At 36.9% G+C, this 24,417-nt stretch overlaps 1 protein-coding gene and 2 non-coding genes across 3 annotated transcripts in view; 2 read left to right on the top strand and 1 right to left on the bottom strand.

The window, feature by feature from the left end:
- Pxn (Peroxidasin) overlaps window positions 1-24,417 on the top strand; it is a 249,966-nt gene that overhangs the window by 78,486 nt on the left and 147,063 nt on the right. The gene's annotated exons all lie outside the window — the stretch shown is intronic.
- LOC135713244 (small nucleolar RNA U3) lies at window positions 12,126-12,335 on the bottom strand. The gene has a single exon (XR_010518715.1). It is a non-coding gene; the product is annotated as a small nucleolar RNA U3 (small nucleolar RNA).
- On the top strand, window positions 18,453-18,647 carry LOC135713249 (U2 spliceosomal RNA). The gene has a single exon (XR_010518719.1). It is a non-coding gene; the product is annotated as a U2 spliceosomal RNA (small nuclear RNA).

Raw genomic sequence — 24,417 nt, 5'->3', positions numbered from 1 at the left:
ATTGAAAAAAAAAACTTATTATGTAATGGAACTTAAAATCAAATTTCATAAACTCCTCTAAATTAATCGAATTTTACAACGTAATCTCCTGTAAAGTGCTTTTGAAGTGAAAAAAAAAACTTTTTTAGAATAATGTCCCATCTCTTAAACTTTGAGCCAAACAAGCTTTAACAAAAATAATATCGCATTCTTGAAATTCTTTGCAGAACAATCAACAAAATTCTTGGAAATAGATTATTTTCGTAGTTGGAAATGCTTAACATCAAATATCACAATTAAAGTGGACATTTTATACGATAGATGAGGAGATGAAAGTAAAGAGTTGATAGTTCCGTTATAGTAAGGCAGTGTGAAATTTGTATATTGAAAGTAGAAAGCGAACAAAGGACAATTTTGAGGAAGGTACGATTCGAGTAGAGCATCTCCTTTACCAAGCTCATCCGTTTTTGAGGCATGGTGAGGGGTGTTTCCCCCTGCCACCACTGGCAAAAGGGATGATCGCCGATTTGCTCATGTACCTCCGATGTGCGGAAACTGTTCTTTCGATTGTTTCACACTCAAGTCGCCATCTGACGTAAACAACTACCCATTTCGTACCTTCCTCAAAATTGTCCTTTACACGCTTTTTACTTTGTATATACAATTTGTACACTGCCGTACTATAACGGAACTATCAACTCTATAATTGAACCTCTTCATCTATCGTATAAAAATTACCACTTTAGTCTGTTATTTGAAATTAGCATCTTCAACGATTTTTTGTTGATTCTTTTAAGAACTCCCTGAAGGGGTCCTTCCATAAATCTATTTTTAATTTATTTGAATGCTCCTTAGAATTTCCATAAAATTAACCTCAGAAATTTAATAAATTTCTGCTTAGAATAATCTTAGACTTTTCCCCTGCATTCATTCTCCTCAGAATTCTCAAAACAAAAATCCATCACAGAATAACTTTGAAACTCTTCTCAAAATTTCTTTGAGATTGAACCCTCAAAATTCGATTCCATTGGAATTGGGTTCTTTAAGAGTATTGAGGTAAATGCATATTCGTAATCTGCATTAGAAATGGAACCCAAACCCAAAATTTCATCAATTTTGGTACACTGGAACTATTTTGAATAAGAATGATTACATTTGCAAAAATCAACTTATTAGCGCCCCTCGGTGTCACTTTGTATGGGAGCGAGCTGTCAGTTTGTCAGTTTAGTGTCAAACAGTGATGTTATTATTTTGCTTTAAATATTGATTTAAAAATCGAGATGAAAGTGTGTGGGTTCGAAAAAAATATCGCTGTGCTCAGAAAATGAAGCTCTTTCAGATGATATATAAAAAGCGACATATTTTTCAAAATTAAAGAACCCAATTTTTCTCGGAATTCATTTCGAACTCTTTAGAATTATCTTGGAAGTATCTTCAGAAATCACCCAGAATTCTTTTAGAACTATCCGCAGAGACCATCTTTGGAGTTCATGGAATTTTCATCAGAGTTCCCGCATAATCGTAAACAATAAAAGGATGATCCACAGTATCATTACGTACCATAAATAGGTATATCCGGACGATTCTAGTCAGCGTGTATAAAAATGATAAGCATATAATACCATGAATTGTCCTGAGGATACCATATATTGTAATATGCAAAACAACTATATGGGATAACGGCGGTTAAGTATAATTACCATTCCATAAGGTTGATATTTTAGAACAAAATTTCAGGTTTACTGTAAGACATATAGCTTTTTTATAATCAATTTTAATATCATAAAACTATATGTCATAACATTCTGGAACATTTGGATTATTAAATTTGGTTTTTAAAAGGAAAGTAAACGTTATACTCTGTAAATAGTTCATTGAGGTAATTTAACATTATGGTGTATTTTCAAGTTATATTCAAACGAATAAATTCCGTAAGGGTTTACCATATCCCATATAGTTTGTATTTATTCCTTTTTCTTCGATCAGGGACTATGACTGATCTTAACCTTACAACTACTGACAGTATGGTACCATTATTTAAGTGGTCTGCTAGTATAGTGGTACCATGTTGACAGTAGATGTGAGATCGAATTCAGCCAAAGCTAACGATTCATTGTGTGTAAAAACAATTTATTTCATTGGCAACTAATTTATTCTTCACACAAACACAAAAGTAAAAAAACTTCCGAAAAAAAAGCTTTCAGCATTTTAAGCTTCATGATATTTCGATACCCAATCAACTGTCAATTCTATGACCGCGCCTTGTCCGTCTGTTTTCGGGTGTATTTCAGGCATTTGCTTACCAATCAGGTCCAGCCTCGATCCAGCTCTTCGCTGCCGTCGCCCAGAATATCCTGTAAGTCGATTTGGTAGAAGTTTCCATTTCCAGCCTCTGATAATGCTACGAAAAAGTTGCGGGTGCATCATCATCTCGAATAACCTGTGAGATTGTCCCAAACCCTGCCATTCGCAGCAACTTCTGCTGGTACAATAACAGAGTCCTGCGTAATCAAATCCAGCGATACGATGATATTGGAGTATTTGGCTTCTGCTGCAGGTGCAGCTGTAGATTGATCAGCTAGAAAATCTTTCAATTTAATGACAGTTGAGTCCCCAGCTCTGTCTACCACTGATAGGTACACGTAGCCGATTCTTGATTCTCCTTGTGCTGCTTCAAGAGAATCTTGTGATACGATGATTGGGCCTTTTGCTTCTGGTGCAGGTGATGCAAGAGGATCTTGCGATTCATATGTAAATTAATTCTCAGCTCTGTCTGCAAGCTTCTCTTTGTTCCTTAAGTACAGCTTGCAGCTAAAAATTAAAAATAAACATTATTTATGGATTGTTCATTTTTTCTTACAAATCAACTAACGTTCCAACGCACGCAATTCTGCTACGTTCAGCTCATACGCAGCTTGCACTTGTTGGCGTTTGTTTTAGTCCGGAGTGCGGGGTTCTAGAATTGTAGATTTTTTGTAAAAAAAAATAAGGTGAAAAAATTATAAAATACTCACTTTTATCTTGTTTAGTAACAGGTAGCTGTAGTTGCTTTCTCTTTGGTGGTATTGTTAGGCCGGTTTTTCAAGTTTTCTGCTAGCTTGTCGATGAACGCCACTCAGAAATTTTACCCTTTGTGGTGTCAGCAGCAGAAAATCGAACGATGCTAATCGATATACAATAGTTCACAACTACTAAAAAGAAAAACTATTTGTGGTATCAGCAGCGAATCGCAATATGATAAACATTATGAGTGTGCTCATAGTTTGTGTAGAAGTATTTGTTCAATATTATGAACATGAGCAAAAACGTCACCGCTTAACGTTACAAGCCACAAATAATATTTGGCATACAGTAAACAATAACAATAATCAACGCTACTTGGAAAATTTATCTTAACGTTATTGCTTCTGTGACCATCCAATTAAAATTAGTTAGTGTTTACGAGCTCCAAACATTCTGACGTAGATTATAACACATTATTCCAACATTCTATGGGAAAACGTAACTGCATGCTGTATTGTTTAATTTTAATTGAATATGGTATGTGATTATTGAGGTAGTCCAGTTCGATTGTAAATAGTCGATAACACATATAGTAACGATATATTTTATGTCAAATTTATAATGAGTACTTTTCAGCAAATAGTGTTTGATTATGCGGGTTCTTTAAGCAAAATTTCAAAACTAATTTTGAATTCCTTTTAAAAGTCTTATTAGAATCCTCATCCAATCATCATATAATTCTTCTCAGAACTCTCGATCAGATGCACTCTCAATTATATTGGAATTATTTCCCAAATTGTGTTGGAGCTGAATTTTGCGTCTCTAATAATTTAAACATTAATCAAAAGCGACGCTCGTATGTGATAAGCCAAGTTTAACTATATAGATTTAAGCGGAGATGAAGAAATCGGTCCTCAGAGCACTTAATTTTACATTAGACTTTCGTAGTCTGTACTTTGGTATTCTTCTCTGATATATCATGGTGTCATCCCAAGAATCCTTTAAAATATTCTTAAAATTTACCTTGGATTTTTTTATGTTCTTAATCATCCTTGAAAGACTTTTGAAAATCTATCACAATACATTTGGAAAGTTTCCAAGGTTTACAATTTATTTTGTGGGAAAGGAGGTATATTTTCCCCAATTTTTAATCGAAATTGAAGGCATTTCCCAATAGTTTTCCTGGTGCTCTAAAGTTTTGCAGTTTACTGGTCACCCTGGTTAAAATTTTCAATTTTTTAACGGATATTTATATTTTGTTAAAACTACTGTAGACTTTCTTAGTGCCAAATACTCAATTTCAACATTTTGTTGATATTTTTAAATTTCACTTTATTTTAGTAGTGAAAAAGTGACTTTAGTTACGATTTTTAAGGAAATAGTGACTTTAGTGACTTTTTGGTGTAAAAAGTGACTTTTTAGTGACTGACTTCAAAATAGTGACCAAGTCACTAAACAGTGACCTGCTACCAGCCCTGCGAAGGAAACTTCGATCCCGTTTAAATAAGGGGCTGTTCATTAAACTACGTAGACAGTTTAGAGGGGGAGGGGTTGACTTAATGAACATTAGGGCCTGTTATGTAAGCAATGTTATTTAATCTTTTAGCGAAAGCGAATAATCACTTAGATTATTTATAATACAGTAGTTTGCGATAGTACACAATGCCTCTCCAAAATAATTACAGTGAATATTCACTTCCGCTAAGAGATGCACCTGGTGCATGGTGTACCTTAACTGTGATGCTTACTATTAAAACATTGAACAGGCGAAGAACCTGTATACGAGCTTTTGCTCTGATTATGAAATTCAATAACTGAATCCCCCTTATCTTCAATTAATTTTGTACTAAGCACCAAACCAAACCAATTAGAGAATTAAATATTCTATTTTGCATCGTTCTACAAACACGCTGTAAAGTACATAATGATGATGCATGACAACCCTAACGTCCTCCAAATTGGAGAATAAAGAGGTGCAAACCACGTCTGATCGTTATACCCCTTTCTCCCCTACTTCGCTGACACATGAACCAACATTTTGTTCAATATTTAAAGGACTGTTTTCTGATAGGAAAAACAACTGCCTATTGCGTTATGATAAAATGCAACCTTCACTCTCTTCTCTGCTTAAGACAAGACTGAAAAAATAACGTATTTAAAATACATTATCGCATGCGTAAGGTGAACGGTAGTCTGATTATGCTAACATGAATTGTTGCGATTTTTGAACCATAACCGAAACAATTTAATACTTGAAAATTTTAAGTTAAAGTACAATAGTCAAAAATGCATGACATACACACTTAGAAAAAATCACAGACTTCGGTATTTCATTTACCGAATGTTCAACAGCTGAACGGTCGGTAATGTTTTCGGTAATCGAGAACATTACCGAAAAATCTGTAAACTGGATCAGCAAAATTAGCTTTCAAATTTACCGAACGATCGGTAACGTTAACCGATGTGCATTGCTTGATTTGTAGTCGACTTTACCGGAGAACTGTCATTTTGAGGACGATATGCAAATCGAACATTACCGAGAGATCTTTAATTTTGACGTGGGACTAAGTCTGTGATTTCTATATGGGGGAACACTTTGTGAAAATCGAAAATAGAACATATAACAAAATTATGAAACATTTTGAGCATTGATAACTCAGGTGCCCCTGCACCAATTTCAATAATTTTATCATCAATCGATCAGAAATATTTCTACGCATCAGCAATTCCTTTGACTCATGATTTTTTAACAAGAAACTATTGAAAAAGTGGTAATGTCAAGCATCGTCCAATGTATAAATAAAAATTGATAAATTTATCACTGTTTCTTCATGAAATAAACGTTCTTCTCAATCCCAGTCGTCATAATCGAGTACCACTTGGTCATTCTGCTTCAACCTGAAAAGATATTAAAGAGCACTGCTGTCTAGCCTCAACTCGCTTTTCGCTTCGGATGGCGTGGTGAGCAGGGAGCAGAAGTATCAATAGCAGCAGCAGGAAGGTGGTTGCAGGTTAGGTAGTCCACACTTCTACCTAGCAAGCAACAATTACTGGACGTGGCAAAGGAGGAAAAGGACTTGGTAAAGTAGGCGCCAAAGTACTTCGTGATAACCGCCATCCGTCGTCTGGTTTGCCGTAGCGGTGTCAAACGTATCTCCGGTCTGATCTACGAGGTGTGCTGAAGGTGTTCCTGGAAAATGAGATCCGTGATGCTGTCACCTACACTGAACACGCCAAGCGTAAGCAGCCATGGATATCATCTACGCTTTGAAGCGACAGAGACGCACTCTGTACGGTTTCGGAGGATAAATCATCACCAACTTTGACAAGAAAACGACTCTTTTCAGGGCCAACAAGCTTATTACAGTAAAGAGTTGGAATAGAATTTATCTGTGTCTGTTTGTCCATATTCAGAACCACACGCCCCCAAAGACCACACAAAATGCTCTCCACAGTTGTAATCTTGTAATCAAGCTTGGAAGCAGGAGTGCAAGTGATTTTGATCGATTCTCTTCATCAACTTTCTCTCTGAAAAAAATGCTACAAATTTGGTACAAATTTGGTAGCAAATTGCTCTTCACATTTGTTCCGTCCACTAGTGGTCCTACGTCAAACTTTCGTTCGTGCCCCTAGGCACAGACCGTTCTACTTTTTTAAAAAGGTAACCGACTCAACTGTAATTTGCTTTAATATTTTGACGTAGGACTACGTCTTTCGGGAAGATGGGGGTACACTTTATGAAAACCGAAAAATGAAATTATGAAAGATTTTGAACGTTAATAACTTAGCTGCCCCTGGACCAATTTCAATAATTTTATTACCAATCGATCAGAAACTTTTCTACGCATCGATAACAATGCTTTTGACTGTTGATTTTTTTAATTAAACTACTGAAAAAGTGGCAAATGTCAAGCATTGTCCAGAAGCTTCGAAATAACTAATAAATCCACCAATTACGTACATGCATGTGCTGCTTCCCCAACACAGTCATCAGATAATGGTTCGTAGATGAAACAAGTTGAAGTGACATTCGCCTCCGTTCTTCGGGCGTATACGAATAGGGAGGATGCAATTGCGGAACATTTTGTTGCCAATTCAGAACCACACGCCCCCAACGAACACCCGAAATGCTCTCCGTTTTTTCCTTGGATTTGTTTTCCGTGCTGTGCGCCAATGCTACCCACACCTGGACCCTACCTATCGACCCATCAACTCATGAACCGGGAACCAACGGCTTTACTTCCCTTCCAAAGGAAAGCGTGATCAGAGATGTTATGCCTCAGAACTTCCTCTTTTCTGAAATCAACTTGGAGGGCCTGAAAATAGCCGTTTTGTTACGTTGGTGATAAGTTTTAACCTCCGAATCCGTACAGAATGCGTCCCTGTCGCTTCAGAGCGTAGACGACATCCATGGCCGTGACGGTTTTGCGCTTGGCGTGTTCAGTGTAGGTGACGGCATCACGGATCATATTTTCTAGGAACACCTTCAGCAAGCTTTGTTGATATTGAGAAATTGCCGTAAAAGCTCTACGCAGATGTTGCCACTGCATGATAATGATAATGATACAGAGAGTACAGACTAGAAAATCGAACAAAAATTTCGTAGTCCTACGTCAACAATGCGGTCGTGTCTTGACACCACCCTCCAACTTTTTTCAAGGCGGTCACTGCAACCCATGCAAAAATTTGGCTGCAGTCGTGATCAATGTGTTAGTGTTGCAAATTACTCCACCAATGAACAAAAACAAGCTCATTTATTTACTTCTGTTCATAATTTAATTGTGGTCCTAAAAGGGAAAAATTCGTTCCTATGGGATACAGCCAAAACATTGTGCTTTAGAAGTATGATAAAATCAGATAGATTAGCAGGTACAATGGTACATGTATAAAATTTCAATTGTGGATGACAGAAATAAAAAATGGTGAAACTAGGTCATTTTGCTGTATCTACTATAACAAAACCAAAATGTGGATGCACCTAACATTAAAAAACCTCCAAATTGACGTTCAAAATCACGAATGGCTTATTTGGTTGTGGCGTTATCTCTTCTGAAAGTTATTTTTTTTTAAATCTTGAAGATCCAGGGTTGTAGCCGAGAGGGATCGAGGAACTTCAGAGCAAAATCAAAAAAGGCGTTTGTTCAGAATGCCAAAATAAGTATTTTGGCCAAGTTTGGCTCAAATCTGTGACATCGACCACAGGTGGTGTACCCACTTGAGCTGGAATGACCCATATATCAATTTTCATGTGCATCACGCTTAAATTTAGCATGTCTGGTACAACATATTTATATGCAAAACATTTCATGATTAGAAATCAAGCACATGACGTTGACATTTAAATCAAATGAAATTCATGTGTGCTGTAAGTGAATGAAGCATGGGTAAGGTATGACTGATTTCATAAGTTATACATTTGAAATTGATGTGTTTGCCACATTGCGCCAATTCAAATGTGAAACACATGAACGGCACGTGTAGATTTTTTTTTAAGTGTACTTTTGACTTGAGTATAATCATATTCACCTACTTTTGGGTACAACTAACTATTTCACAAGTAAATGAAAACTCTTCGACCCATATTACCTACTTTTGGCTTCCTGCAATATAGATTTGTGAAAATGAGTCACTTTGGGATCTTTTTTCTTACTGTGTACCTGGAGGTTTGAGCTCTGGAATCACTTTTGGACAGGTCGTATGTAACCAAAGTGTACAAAGTGTGATGTTGAATCAATTAACTACTATGATGACTTGACATGTTGGTCTTGGTGGCTAGGCGCATAATTATTTTTTGTATAGGAAGGGGTGTCGTGGGAGGTGGTAGGTCAATAAAATTAGCAAATTTAATAGAAATGTAGTGTTAGCCTCAATATTGGATAATAAAGAGATATCTTTATCTCTTTAAAAATGACGAAGATTGCAATTTACATTAAGATGGACATAACTTATTCTTTACCTATCTAATTTATTTTATAAACTGTTACACGTTCGACTTAATAATAACGAACTCTAGCAGCTATGTTTATGGTAGTTGCGGTAGTGCATGATGTATCAATGATAATCAATTCACTGACACATAGAAAGGAGAGAAAAAAAGCAAAAAAAAGCATGACGTATCGTATCACCTTAAGTCACCCGATTTCAATGGAGATGCCGCTTGTCTTAAATAACAGCGCAGAGAAACCCGTGAAAACTTCGTTGTTTCGCTTTCTCGCTATTAAAGTGAATAAATCCTGCTTGTTGCTGATTTCAGTGGTCCTTAAATGATGAATGAGCTGCACTGCACCTAAGGAGACGTGATTGATAATTCTCCCGAAAATCCTGGTAAATATACTTTGACCTAAGTTACATTAGGGGGCCACCAAATGACGTATAACTTTCGTCTCAAAAACCAGATTTTCGATGCAATAATAAAATCAAAGCCTTTTTTCCGTAGTTCAGTGTGTGATGCCGCAGCAGACAAATATATCCATATATCCTAGATGGAAAGATAAGATCATGCCTGTTCATCGTTGCGAAAGCGTTCATACAGCAGTAGATGCGTATGGTGGCGTATAAGGCTGTCCACGAGACAGTTGCGATCAGCTGACTTGTTTGTTTACCAAGAATTTTTGACAGATCACAGTAGAACTGGCAGTTTATTCTCATATGAATTTCTGCTTTGTTTATGTTTACATTCAGCACCATAGACTTCTCTGACGGTTATGAATTGCACAAGTATTAGTGCAGAACTTTGGGTGAATTCAAAGGTTTTCTTGCACTAATGCTTATAATTTACCCCAAGTTCTGCACTAATACTTGCGCATTTCACAAACGTCAGAGAAGTCTTTTAACACCAGATCACTCACACACTCTAGATTTCTAGCTGTCAGTTCAACTGAGAAACGTCTCTTGGATCACATTATAAGTGAAAATCGGTAGCAACTCGTCGCTTAGATGAATCGGTAATCGGTACATCTGCGTCGAATGCATGGTTCTGGAAAACAAGAATATTAAAAGACGTTCTTGACTAAATATACTTCACACAAATCCCGAAACTAACTTGAAACCTAGTGTGGAACACTCGTTCATATCCTGGCTCATATAAATAAACCAATCGTTTTTAATATTTTCAAATTTGACAGGTTAGAATTGTTGGTTTACTCATTAGAGAGGTTCAGAACAATTAAGATGAATGATAAAATGGTCTATTATAAACAAACATTCTTGGAAGCAGTGTTGCCACATATACAGAATAATCTGGAAAGGTACAGATTTTTTGCTAATTTTTGGTACAGATTCGTACAGATTACAGTTTATTGTGACAAGGTACAGATTGGTACAGATTTTTTAGATGGCTGAAATTATAATATTGAACTTCGGATTTTTTCAAGCGGTGCTTAATATTATTAATAATATCATTACATGAAGCCTCTTGAGATGCACCCCTTGGTGCACCCTGTGTATGAATGAACAACACGGCCAATCATATCATACCAACTCAACGAATGAATTTAATTAGCTAAGAGAATCTTTTGTTTTTTTTTTTTGGAGCTTATTTTGCCCCAGATTAATAGACTGAATCGCTTGTTCCAGTCTGAAAAGCCCGTATTCACGATGTGGCATGAAGAACTGAAAGACTTTTATCTGATGATTTTTACTAATGTCTGCGATGAAACTTACGTACAACTAAATGCTGCCAATTTTGAAAAAAAAAACATCTGAAAAGTGGAAAGAATGTTTATATTGGGTTAGCAGCTAAAGAAGCAATAAAATCAACGGACTGTGAAAAGCAAAACATTTTCAGGGACATCTCCGGAGAACATCGAGATTTGGGCGTAATTGCTGTTGTAAACAAATATGTCAATCGCTGATTTCTTGCGAATAAAAGCTCAATCTCGCGAACAAACTATTCCAAATGACAGAGGAATCATTCCTCTACATGTGAGTGTTGTTAGTTTCCTAGGCTGAGTTTGTATTCGCGAGAAATCGGTGATTGAAGTGTTTGTTTACAAAAGCAACTACGCACAAATCTCAAATCACTCCAGATCTGACGCAGTTTCTTCGTGGAGTTGTATGGTACTGGACGCGTTTTCTATGATGGAGATTTGAGAGTCGGAAAACGAATTCCATGCCTTAAAAATTAAATTGCTTCGCAAAGAAACCGCACATGTGCAGGATTGGTGGACAATCGCAGGTTTGAAAAGAATAGATGGTTCTCATGCATTTCCAGCACTTCGACGTCTTGTGTATAATATTTTTATAATGCTTCATTCTCCTTAGCAACCGTAGAGCGAATGTTTTCCTAATATAACAACAATAAAACAAAACTTCGAAATCGGCTTAGCAACGACACAATCAACGGTATCCTGAAATCTAAAAATTTGATCAATCGGCGGGGTGGCAGTTCAAAATTGGTACTTACTAAGAGTATGCAGTCGAAGTTTTCAAAGACAATGTATAAACATCACCGAAATGGGAACTAACGCGTCATTTGTTATTTAAAGCCTTTGTTACAATATTTGAAATAAATAAGGTGGATTTGTTTAATAAAAAAAAAATAATGGTGCAGATTGTGGTACATATTTTTTTCAGCAATATAACAGATGAAAAAGATTTTTGCAACTCCCAGTACAGATGAAAATGTGGCAACACTGCTTGGAAGTAGTGCCAAAAAATTAACTTTTATGTGGTGGCAGCCTGCTTGACAAGGTGTTTAAGGGGAAGGTTCACCGCTCCGAAAAAAAATAATTACGTTTCGATTTTTCTAAAAAATTTGGAAAAAGATATCAAAAATCTAAAAAAATCACATTCAGGTAAAAAAAAATATGGCATTAAGTTGGACTTTTCGGTTTTGCTGAGAGTCCATTTTTTTCATGATAAGATAGAAAAAATATGATTACATGTAATTTTTGTCTAGAATCGTAAGAAGAAACCGATTTTCTTGGATTTTTTATAATTATTCCCAATATTTTTTGAAAAATAAAAACGTGCCAAAACTAAATTTTTAAATTCGGGTCGGTAAACTTCCCCTTATAGTGTGTCGGTGTAGGTGTGTAGGTGTTTACCACTAGGCAGCAGAGTTACTTATCTATAGAAGCTAGGGTTAGTAGCAGGATGCAACCATTACTTTATTTGTTTAGTTTAAAATATAATCAAATTACACCACTCAGACCGCGGCCAGTTCTTGCAAGGAAGCCGATCATCAGAAGCCCGGTACTCTACCGAATGAATCGATTGAGCGAAAGCCGAACTAAGTTTCACGCTCCGAACTGGCCACTATGTCTCATCATCGTGGGTGGAAATCTTTTCCTTTCGGAAAAAACTTGTGGTGAAAACTTGCCTACAGAAATGATCCTGTGAAGCACAGTCTTGCCGTTCTCTGGTTGGAAGAGGAGACCCCTTAATGGGAAAACATTCTTCGCTAGCGATTTGTCTTGGGGGTTGACCGGCACGTGAACAAACGGACTGGGATTAGTCATCGTGTGCGTTGGTACTGAGAAGGTTGTGTAGAAGTTTAGCTTGGTTACTACTACGTGTTAAATTAAGGTTTGTTTGTTATAAGTGATCTCTCTTGAGTTGAAAAATGCAATGAAAATGTTCTATGGTAAAATAAAGGATTATTTAATGGAAAATCACAACAACAAAAAAACATTTTATTTCATAAATATTGAGATATTCGTCAACAACAAACTTTCTGTCAAATGTCAATCTGTCAACTGTCAAATAAAATTCACGCAATCGAGTCAAATCAAATCAAAATTTAGGACATAGCTAACAGGTAGCTAGCGGTACGCATGAAACAGCTGTCAACTATGCATCGAAACACCCTTCGCAGTTGACTTCTATTTCTATACCAACCGTAAAGCTGCTAAGTATAGCTTACACGGATAGAAATCTCCTTATACCTGTTGGCAAATATCTATTGCTGATTATTCATAAAATGTATAAGTCAACTAATAAGCAGACGCCTTGCTAAAAGTTAATGAAGATCATGTGTCAAATGAAATGTATAAGCGGTCCCACATACCTTTTATGCATTCTTATAGGACCTATGCGGTTTGTCTTATGGAATGTATAAGGCTGATGTTTTAGCAAAAATGTATAAGTGAAACACATGAATAATATAATTGATTTTCGTTTCGTGTAGTAATAAAGTAGTGGTAGCTGCATGCGAAAATGACGAATCAGATAAAACTGTGGCCAGTTTTTCTCATCTAAGATATGAAATATGTGGTTCTCATTGCGAGCCGGATTTCATTTGAATGTGCTTTTATTCGCCGAAAATATGAAGCGTAAACATAAAATCCATACGTATGCTTTCAATCCAGGATGGATCTATCGAAACTCTTCAACAGAGCATACTATCACTAGGAACAGGCAGAAGAATGAATGAACGCGCGATTTGAAAGCACGTGGTTTGTTATGACGCGCGCGTGTGCGTTTTGATGGTAGTAGTGTCAAAACAAAGCACTGCAAACCATACCACTGGGCTGCATACAGTATGCGTCGTAAAAATTGCAGACCATTAATTTAATGAAAGATGCACAAAAATATAGATTCAATTCAGTGTATGCCAATAGTATTGTAAGGGCTAATAGATTCTCCCATAAATTATTCAACAAACTACGTTAAATTTAATATACGTTTAATCTATGAAAATTATTGATAAGAGGACTTTTTATCACAGACAATCGATTGATTTAAATATTTCATTTGTGTGAACTGCTCACTGGCTTCGGATCACTTCGACGCAGTGTTGCTACATTTTTTTTTTCAATTTTCAATCTGTATTTTCATAACAAAAAATCTTTTGAATCTGTATCTGGCTGTCAAAAATTTGTAAAAAAAAATCGTTTAATTTCTTTATTATTGTCATAGTGCGGATCTACGTAAATATCCATTCAGTTCATATATAGTATGGAAAGAGTTTATTCAAAGGTTAGAAGCTTGAAAAATGACAACGATGCTTTCTAATGAATTTATCTACAGTGAACTCTCAGCAACTCGATACTGAAGGGATTATAGAGTTATAGAATAACTGCCACGAAATTTATGGTTCTTTAATTCGATATCGAGTTGTGTAAAATAGACTTAATTTAAAAAATATCGAAATTGTTGATAAATTGTTTTAAGTGATTTGTATCCTTTTCCAAATTATTTCTACAAGTCTGAAAATACCGAAAATTAAATTCCAGTAGTGTGAGACAAATATCATCCGGCTGAACATGTTTTTAATGAAGTTACAATCACATTTTCCTTTATCTGGTAACTTGATTTTTTTTTCAACTCTTCATCAAGTTTCAACTCAAAACTTTTACTGGCAATTTAGTCGAATTGCATACATTACTAACTTTTTATTGCTCTAACCATCGGCAATGACTTCCCTGGAGGCAGTTACCCAAAAATAACAACCCATCCCCAGTTATGGCACCTAATTCAGGTCTGTACCTAACGGTTAAGAACGAGGCAATAAAAGAGCCAACAAATATAATCAGTCACTCACGAATAGGCGACTTACACCGCTTGCCTTCGCTCACACAGCATGTAATTGAGGCAGTTTTCCATAGAAAATGTACGCTCACTCATTCAAAACAAGGATAGGGTACCATCCCGGAAGAATAAAGCTGCTGACTGAGAGCTCGACTGTCAGTGACTCGTTTACTTCTCAATCATTCAGACTCTCACGAGGCAGTGAATGAAGAAGCAGATGGCAGTTCATATTCATATGAAAATGACTCATTGAACCTGACTGTTTTGCGCACTGGCTTCCGTATACGACAACAGCTTGGTAGCAAAGGCATGACTTCCAAGCAGATGTGATCCTTCTAGAGAAACCAATAATCTCGCGAATGATGACCACCGTCGATGAGAATCTCCTATTTGCCCTGTTCCTCTTATAGGTCTCTACTAGTTATAACTATAGATACTATAGTTTGAATAGGTTGAAATCGGCTAGGAGGGCTAGGCCAGTTTTAGCTGGGGCACTCAATACAACGGACACGCAATACAATGGACAGCGTTTAATGCCTTGTTCAGACTGTTATAACGGTTGTCAAATAATTGCAACGAAGAGACCACCATCAAGATAGCGCTATAACATGTTATAACTCTGTAGTCTGAACGTACTATGACCACGTCATCAGCAAACCCGATAACTTCGAAGCCTTCTTCCACTAGTTTATTGAGAAGATCATCAACAACAACTGACCATAATAAGGGTGACAATACACCTCCTTGAGGACACCCCCTAGTGGTCTTTATTGTTATTGATGATTCTCCCAAGTCAGCCGATACTTCTCTATTATTCAGCATTTTCATAATCCAAATTATAATGCAAGGATCAACGTTCCTTTTTCCATTGAGTTTTCTTTTATAGATTTGTAAGATGTATTATCAAAAGCGCCCTCTACATCGAGAAATGCTACGAGAGCTATTTCTTTTTTGTCAAGATTATTTTCTATTTTTGTAACCAGTTTATGTATAGCTGTGACTGTAGATTTGTTTGATTGATAAGCAAATTGAAACCTGTTAAGAGGGCTCGTTTGCAAATATTTTGATTTTACATACTCGTCTATTATCTTTTCCATGATTTTAAGCATGGTAGATGTAAGACTTATTGGTCTGAACGATTTTGGAATTGGTTTGTCTATTTTGCCTGCTTTAGGAATAAAGACAACACGAACGTGGGTCCATATTTTCGGTATATGACCAAGCACTAAACTAGCTTTAAAAATATTAGTTAAGGAATCAAGTAGTACTCCTCCACCTTTCTGAAGAAATGCAGGAAAGATACCATCTTTTCCAAGAGATTTGAATGATTCGAAGGAGTTCACTGCCCACTCAACCTTAGTTTGTGTGAAGATGGTATTAAGTACGGCTGAATTTACAGTCGTAGTCCCGGATGGCCTACAATTCTCTTCTGTACCTACTACATTATCACTCGACACCAAATTTGATCCTGGGAAATGAGTTTTCATCATTATTTCAAGGGTTTCTTTTGTATTAATAGTAAAATTACCATTTGTTTTCTTTAAATTTCCAAGATCATTTGAATGGTCCTTAGAAAGTACTTTTTGTAGTTTGGCTACATCTGGAGTTTTCTCAATGTTTTCACAGTGAGACCTCCAGGTTCTTCTGCGTGATTTCCTTAATTCTTTATTGCATGCTGTAAGGGCTTTTTTTACATTGGTCCAGAAGCTTTTGCTCGATTGAAAAGTTTCCGAGTTGTTTTTTTTTAGCTTATTCAAAGTTCTATTCCACCAAGGAACATCTCTGTTTGAGAGTTCTGCCTTGACTGGACAGCTCGCTTCATACGCATGTATGATTTTTCCTGTGATGTTTTTAGCTGCTTTGTCCAGTTGTCTGATCGATTCTATTTTATCGTCCAATTTTATATCTACAGATCGCATTTTCAACGAAACACCTTAATGCTTCTACCACATTGAACTAAAAACAAACAGTCATGCTCGATTGGATCCCGCAAGTGACAGGTCGAATTGGCTCCCAGACTACGAATATAGTGACATTACTTTCCTTCTCTTCCGAAGAAAGACGTGACCACTGATTTTTTTCCTCAGAAAAATCTTTGCATTTGACTTGGGGTCAGCATTTTTTGCGACGCATACTGTACCACGATCATCGTGTGGCGAACTGACAGAATCAGAAGAATACAATACAAACAGCTACTCAAACTCGAAGTGGATAGCATGCGGCGATGTGTTTGTATGTATGGTATGTCTGCTATATAAAGCGGTAGAATACTGAGAGAACATTTGTCGGGCTCTATGGTGTGTCCATGAATCAGGAAAAAAATTAATGGCATGTATTTATAGAAAAATAACTAATTACCCGCGATAGTCAAAGAAACTGAAGTAGTAACAATCAACCGTCTAATTATAAATTTAGGTCATAATTTATGGACGTGCTTTCGTGGTATGACTGCTTCTGAATAGCTTGAGGGCAGGTTTATGATTGCTCCTAAGTGTTGTGATTGCTGTCTATAGTTATAGTACAGTGCATTTTACGTGGATGAATTTAGTAAAAAATCAAATCCAGTTTTTTTTTCGACGCATAGTTTTGGCCGGCAAAAGCTATCGGTATCTTATGTAAAATAGCAGGAGGAATGCAATGAAGACTGCCTTTTGCGACCTGAAAGGAATGTCTGATTTTTCAACGTTGGCATTTATAGATATTAGATACAACTATACTTATGTTTACTAGAGATAAGTTTCGTCAATTCTGAGTTTTGACGATCAGGTGTTGAAACGGTAGACGTTTTTTACTACACTCGCTTCGTTGACGTGCGCGACAGACTGCTTGTATTCGCACATTCATGCTCTACCGTCTACACAAACGGTAGAACAACATTCGAGCAAAATGAAAATTATCATATTATGACAATGTGTGATTCAGTTCTAATTTCTCAATTTTGAGTAAATTAAACCATTTCTGATCAGAAATGTTATTATTTGCTAGGAAATCGTTGCTTGCTATTACCCGAATTCACACAAGCACAACATTAGCAGCTCTTATTATGAGAAAAACTGAACTACATAAATACGTGACGGTCTTCGACGACAGTGTCGTATGACAGAGACTGCGATATGACATTTCAGTTTAGTACTTAGCTTGCTTAGCAAGTATCGGAAGCAAAGCAGCCGATTATCACCGAAAATGCGTCGATGATAGGTAAAGGTATTAGGGTAGGGTAACCGTCTACAGCGCTGTTGGCGATAGACCCAGATGAACCAGGGCGTCTTGAATTAGGTCTATCTAACTGGAATTGAGTCAAACTGGAACAATCTTGATAAAGACCTACCCGTGTTACAATCAAGGCCACTAATGCGAAAAGTACAATACAACCCTAATAAAATTGTTATGGCTATTTTGCTTAACGACCATCCAATCCAAACCATTAGTGGAATACTTCTATTATATGAGTTATCGTTCATTCATGGTAACATTTTATTAAGGAATGCTTATGTAAGCCTAATATACAAGTTGAAAGCCGTATTGAGCCTTATATTGCAAAAGGGCCCATTATCGGGCTACTAACGAGCTTTGTGGTTACTTGGGTAGCAGGGAGTCATTATTTACAACACTAATAGCAGTGTGATTAACGTTGTTTATGATCTTTCATGGTCATGTTTAGTCGCAAAACCTTACTCAATTGTGATGAAAATTCATTGTTGAATATTTTAGAATTATTGTTTTGAATGTATTAAAACATGTTCGGAATAATAAAAAAAAAAAAAAAAAAACCGTATTTAGGTAGTGTTCAATACTTGTATGGCATTTTGTACCGTAATTGTGTACAACTTCGGTAGCTTTTGTTTTAAAATTCCAACTCTCCATTCCAATAAGATTGAATCCCCTTTCATTATGTCACATCTCAGTGAGCTTGCTCTTCCACCGAAAAACCCTTATATCAATCGCTACTGCAACACCCCTTCGAGCAAGGACTTCGAGTGTCAAGCCCCTTTCCAGTTATCGCTTCTCGGCCTAAAGGCTAAGATCAAAGTGTAGTATCTGTTCTTATCAGCTTAACATCTGATAGCTCTCCCATAGGGAGACAACAAATGTTAAACTGATTTTTGTAAACGGGCGGAACGGTTAGGGGCTTGCTCCACTTCCGCCACGGGTTGGCCCGGTATTGCAGTACCGCCGGGATCGGCCCACGTAAACACTCCAAAAAAAAAGACATGGTAATATTTACCTTGTCAGCTAGAGTCATTCCTGCATACTCAGTGATGGCAGGTCATTATTACAGATATCTGGATAGCGACAATAAAAAATTTGGAAGAAATCTGGAAAAATTCAGAGTAACGGTAAAATATAAAAATTAATGTAACGAATTACAGAAGTACAGTTTTTTAATGTGATAGTCATCCTTCTACATTTCTCGTGTAATGCATACATTTTGTGTCTCGCCCTGATACATTGTATTGTTGTATTTAGATTCAATTTTGTTTGAAAAAGGTACGGATGCATCTTGACGCGTTCATCAAGACTAAATTGATAAATAGACCCTTCTTAATTATTAAAAAATGTACCAGAAAGTTTTCTCGTATAACCTCGTGAATATTGAAACAATGTTTTATTGAATTGCGCAGTGACATAAAAAAAGGCGTCTGCAAGGAAAATTCCCATTTGGGGAAAAATATATACGAAGGTTAATTACCTTACTTCTTACCAGTAGCAGTAATATCAATATAACCAGCTGATGAAGGTATCACATTTACTTCAAAACCAGTTACTTCAGGCATCTTGCTGGTCTCCTACCTGACGTACTACCACTCGGTTTGAAAATTGACTTATTTCTGAAGACTTGTGTCCGTATAGATTGCTTGGAGCGGAACGCCTGCACAACCGAAGAGGCTACACTGGATTCTGAATCTGAACCATGACCCGGTCTCGGTGGTAGTGATTTTCAGGAACTGGAGTCGTCTGATGAATCGGTCATTTCTGTTGAATATTCAATATGCTAGAAATCGAATAAAATTCGGAAAAAACTGACCATAAGAGACATACTCTCTGTGATCGGAATGAGCCCCATCGGATGATTTCGTTACTAGTTTTGATATTCCAGCTGACGAGATGGGATATGATTTGGAACCAGTTCGATTCCCGGTGACTTGTGCCAGATTGGTGTTTCTGGAGGGTTGTTTCGCACAAAACACTTGTCCGCTCGAGGAGGCTACTCTGGTACCTACAAAACCGGAACAAATAGCGTCTAAATATTGGTTCGTAAGTTTATGGTTGGTTACTAAATGAAAGATTGCGAAAAACAATGGATCTGGATATCTTCTACAAAGTTGTTCCTTGGAAGATTGCCGTAAAAGCTCAACGCAGATGTCGCCACTGCATGATGATGATAATGTTGACAGACTGCATATAAAATTCGTGAAAATTAGCGTTAAATCATAATTTTCATCAAGCCTGTGTAAAATCCTTCCAATATAACATTCGAATTGAATAAGAAAACGTTTTTACGATCAGACTGATGTGCATCTTTGACTTTTCCAGTTGAACTTTCATAAGATATATTCATTTCATTTCGCGGCTCCATCAATGCTGCATCGTAAATATGATGTAAACAGAAGTAAATTGCTCAATTACTCAAAATAAAGATGATTTGTAATCTTGTTATCACTTTGAAGACCATCTAGCACCATTTTATAGTATGGTGCGTGTTGAGTAAAGCAAGTTCCGTTGCGTTTTCCGTCGAAAATTGTGAGTATCAATATGTTTGCTTAGAAAAGGCCAAAATGAACATTTATTGAATATTGGCGTCCTATACAACCAATTCTCCATTACCACCAGCATGATACAACCTTTCCTAAGTAAATTCACTTAATTACCACTTTCTTCTTAGTGGAAATCGCACATATTCACCATTTTCCGAAAAATGCAGCTGCGCAGGAGGTAACCTCTCGCTGTGGGTGCAAACTTGTTATGCATTATTTTCCATGAAAACATCTCCGATCCATACCGAAATAATAGCAATTAGTTTTCAAACACGTATTCTTACACGATTCAAGCAAAAGTTTCCACGGGATAATTTCTTTAGTTTTTCTTTATGGACCGATTTGCCCCAAAAATAGTCTGTCTTACTTGGAAAATTTGGAAACTATCCTCCTTCTAGTAGTTCTCACTTCGAAATGTAGGAGGCGAAAGTTTGGAAAAGTTTCACTGCAAGACGCCAATAGTTAGGCCCTCATTTTTATGACAATGAGTTCTAGGGTGGTTCCTATTATCATTAAAATCAAAAATATAACTTTTTTGTTTGAATAAATTAAGGTATACATTTTTGGGCAAAGTTATAGCTGAGCTAATTTCAAGCAACTTTGTTGAAAATAACTTTTTTGTATCTCTTAAATTGGCCAATTTAGAGCTATTTTCTTGAATTGAGTTAGGGTGGCTCTTAAAAAAACAGTTGTTGTGCTCTAGTTTTCTTATTTCGAATTTCTCAGCAAAGGTGTCTTCAGATAACTTTTAGATCTTAAGAAGGCGCAAATTTTTGCTGCAGAAAGCTTGTCAATATCTTTCGCCGATCAAGAGTTATTGACGTTTTTATACTAAAAATATGCACTTTTCAAATGTTAATATATCTGGCTGGGGCAAACAAAAAAAAAGTTTTTTTACGGCATTTGAAAGGACGTATGTTATTCTCAATAATATGAAAAAATTGGTGGTATGTTATTTGAAAAAAAAAAGCTTTTTACGGCATTTGAAAGGGCGTATGTTATTCTCAATAATATGAAAAAATTGGAGGTATGCTATTTTTTAAACTCGTATAAAATCAATTTGAATTTATTCATATTTTTTAATATATTTGGGTATATCTTTTTTATTAGAAGAGATACAGGCAACACATTCAGCTATAAAACATTCGTCTTAAAGAGATAGCGCAGATAGTCACGGCCATGGATGTCGTCTGCGCATCATTATCACCAACAACCAAGTAACAAAACGGCCCTTTTCAGGGCCACCAAGTTCATTTAAAAAGAAGCTTTGGATTGTAATGATGCTGTGAAAGTAGTTTCATTAGTGAAAAATGGCGCAGTCCTAAATTCATTCAACTACATTTCATTCAAAGTTGGCATCAATTTTGAATATCAGGAAGCCGCCTTTAATCCTGACTCGTGGCCGGAAGGAATACTGTTCAGGGAGTTCGTAGACAATCGTAAAAAAAACGCGCAGGTGCCCGCATCTCCAGAATCATCGGATGGGTCAGATACAGATACTCCTTAAGATCACTTATCGCTGTTTTTTGGCTTCCGGGATGCATCGTACACACCAAATTTAAGTTGTCAATATCAGTAAAACGGATTGCTGGATCATTATCAGCAATCCCATGCTTTGATGAAAAACAGCAAACGATATTTTTACCGAAAAATTCAGCTAACATAAACTAACACCCAGTCAAAAAGCTGTCAAACGGTTAGCATCACAGTCGCAAGTATTTTTAGATTCTTACGCCACCAGTCAAACCAGGAAGAGGAAGAGGTAAAAATACTACAAATAAATAAAATTATGGATCGGACACTGGTTATATTCAGGGTTGCTTCCACTTTCTTGCTATAAAACAATGGTTTTCTAAATTATGAGATCATCAGATGATATAATGATATGTTGTACTTGTAAGTAACAAGAAAAGGGTGTAAAGGATGTGTTTGACTCAAAAAACCTGTCAATTTCACTTTCAGAACGTCACAATCGGCGATCTTATGATTCGCGAGCGTTCACTCTGAGTGAGCGCTCACGAATCGTTAAATCGCTGATTGTGACGCACTGAAAGCAATTTTGACAGGTGTAATGTGTCAAACACGTACGTCACGACCACTTCTTGTAACTTACAAGTACTAATTATCATTATCACATCTAATGTGTTCATAATTCAGAAACACAATTTTTTATAGCAAGTGAGTGAAAGTAACCCTGGTTATATTAAATAAAATGTATTAAATTTTTTTTTAATGATACTTGGAAAAGAAAAGGTGATTTTATCTTTATTATTCGTATATTTGTATCAACGATCTTTTACAGTAGCTGGAAGCTCATATAGTGAAAACAAATTCGATTTACTGAATGTAATAGTTTATCAGCAAAATGCTGCCAATTGTCAGAATTTTTAATTGCTGAAAAGATCAGTAAAGAAATATTGCTGATTTTCAGTAAAAGGTTGTCATTTTGACAGAATTTGGAATTGCTGAAAAATTCAGAAGCATTATTTTGCTGGAACGTTTGCTGATCGTTCAACAAGTCTAAAATCAGCAAAATTTTGCTGAATTCCAGCGTTTTAAATTTGGTGTGTAGAAGGTAATATGGAAGACCCTGATCCGTCCACCACAGTCGCTTGTTCCAGCCATCGGAGTCATCCCGGCCCTGTGTGTGGAATTGTAAAAGGGGTCTTCCAGACTTGACTCAATCGGTTCTTTCGGCTGCTAGTTCAACGCCTATCGACGGTTTCGCTTTACATGGCTTCCCGCAGATCAATGGTGTATTGAATAGGAACGCTCGCTTTCTAGGCCTTGTTCTGTCTAACGAAGCTGCAACTCTGGCATGTACCGTTTCGGAAGTCTGATCTTTCTTGATGCAGACCACCCTGCTTTAGACGTCCTGATGAACCTCCCAGCGCCAATCGTTTTTGAGGATTGTTCCGTAAATAATCGTACACTGGATTTCCGTCGAGCCGACTATGTTGCGATTAGTGCTGCTATTGCCGGTATCGATTGGCGACCATTAGACTTAGCTGTATGTGTTGACGATGCCGTTGAATATTTTTGGGATATCATGGCTGAATTTGTACCTATTGCCCGCCCCGCACCAAAGCCACCGTGGTCTAACGGTCACTTGCGTCGACTGAAAGGACTAAATCGCTACGAAGATACTGCCAAAATCGTTTGTACATTACGAAGCAGGAATAACGACTATAGGAAATGCAACAGATTCCTGTATCGACGATATGTCTTCCGCAGGCAATCATCTCTTCGCAGAAATCCAAAGCGTTTCTGGTCGTTTGTAAACTCTAAAAAGAACGAAGTCGTTTTGCCATTGTCAGTTCATCTCGGCGAGCAAACCGCTGAATCTGAAGCGGAGAAATGCCGCCTTTTTGCTCAAAATTTCATGAGTTCGTTCAATGAATCTTCGGTCTCACCAAATCAAGTCACGATTGCTATAAGCGATTCTCCAACAGATGCATTTGAGCTCCGTCCGTTTCACATCAGTGAACATACCGTCAATCTAGCTCTTCAAAGGTTGAAACTCTCGCTTGCTGCCGGGCCAGACGGCATTCCTGCGTCCGTGCAAAATGGGAGGGACTTCAAATGTTAATCCTCCCTCCCCCACCAAATGTTACAGAGTGTCATCAAAATACATGGCATGTTGAGATATTGAGATCGTGAGAGTGAATTTTCTCTTTCAAATTTGAATGTTTTGGCTCTCTGGGGATAGGTAGTAAAGCGGTTAAAAAATGTATGGGAAAAAAACCTTTTTTATTTAATTCTATCTTATACAAAAATTTCCAGGAAAAAACTGAACGACAAAGTCCATAAACGATTTCTTTAGGTTGCCGTCAACTTTTTTTTTTTGAAAGCTATGTGAAATTCACATGGATTTCATGCATTACATATGTGATATATTATTTGAGTGTATCCCCTGTTTCCAAGTTTGGTTACAAGATTACAACTCTGGAGAGCATTTTGTGTGGTCGTTGGGAGCGTGTGGTTCTGAATATGGCGATGAGTGTGCAAAATATTACGCAATTCCATCCTCCCTATTCGCACGCGCCCGAGGATTGGAGGCAAATGCCACCTCGACTTGTTTCATCCACTTACTACTCTCTGAGGACTGTGCTGGGGAAGCAGCATATGCATTTACGTAATTGGTGGATTTGTTCATTATTTCGACGCTTTTGGACAATGCTTGACATTTACTACTTTTTCAATAGTT

Source organism: Ochlerotatus camptorhynchus, unplaced genomic scaffold (genome assembly GCF_037179485.1).
Source record: "Ochlerotatus camptorhynchus isolate MF236.1 unplaced genomic scaffold, CSIRO-AGI_Acam_v1.1 ptg000549l, whole genome shotgun sequence".
In the NCBI taxonomy this organism is placed as follows: domain Eukaryota; kingdom Metazoa; phylum Arthropoda; class Insecta; order Diptera; family Culicidae; genus Ochlerotatus; species Ochlerotatus camptorhynchus.
Note: the sequence above shows the minus strand (reverse complement) of the source record. Positions and strands in the feature narration are given on the sequence as shown.